Source organism: Coregonus clupeaformis, chromosome 9, assembly GCF_020615455.1.
Source record: "Coregonus clupeaformis isolate EN_2021a chromosome 9, ASM2061545v1, whole genome shotgun sequence".
Lineage (NCBI taxonomy): Eukaryota > Metazoa > Chordata > Actinopteri > Salmoniformes > Salmonidae > Coregonus > Coregonus clupeaformis.
In genome coordinates this window covers 1582811-1583288 of record NC_059200.1, presented here as the reverse complement: position 1 = coordinate 1583288, position 478 = coordinate 1582811, and the positions used below count along the sequence as shown (strand labels likewise).

The 478-nt window shown below is 37.0% G+C and overlaps 1 protein-coding gene across 1 annotated transcript in view; it reads left to right on the top strand.

Moving 5' to 3' along the window:
• Positions 1-85, top strand: part of kdm6al (lysine (K)-specific demethylase 6A, like) — a 35890-nt gene extending 35805 nt beyond the window's left edge. Inside the window, exon 22 of the mRNA XM_045222435.1 lies at positions 1-85. This exon is cut by the window's left edge and continues 644 nt beyond it. The gene's annotated coding sequence lies outside the window, so the exon portion shown is untranslated.
• The last annotated feature ends 393 nt before the right edge of the window (positions 86-478 follow it).

The following is a 478-nucleotide window of genomic DNA, read 5'->3' as shown; positions in this document are numbered from 1 at the left end:
CTTTGTTGTTATTTTGGAACTATGACGTTCAGTTTTTTGTTGTTTCTTAGGTAAAAAAAAAAAAAAAAGCATTTTGGGGGGCAAATGAATAGCCAAGTCACAAAGAAAAATGGGTTGCACATTGACCTAAAGGAGAATTTTGCTTTTTTACAACCAAATCTCTATTTTTGATGTAAATGGCATGTTATAGAAGGGTCCAGACACTTTTTTGCAGTTTCACCTGGTTTTGAGAAACTTACCGCAACCAGCGATTAATTCCCTCATCCTCGTTGTACAGTATGGGGGCTCTGAAAAAACATGAACAAAGGTTCCAAATGCTCTCAGTATAGTGATGCAGGTCTTTAGATAGTGTACACATGAAATTGTCATTCCAAACTTTATCCGCAACGTTATATTCCATTTTGTTGCGACTTGAGCGATACCTCTGTCCATTCTACAGTCAACTGCCTAAATAAAGGAAACACTTGAGGAAATGAGG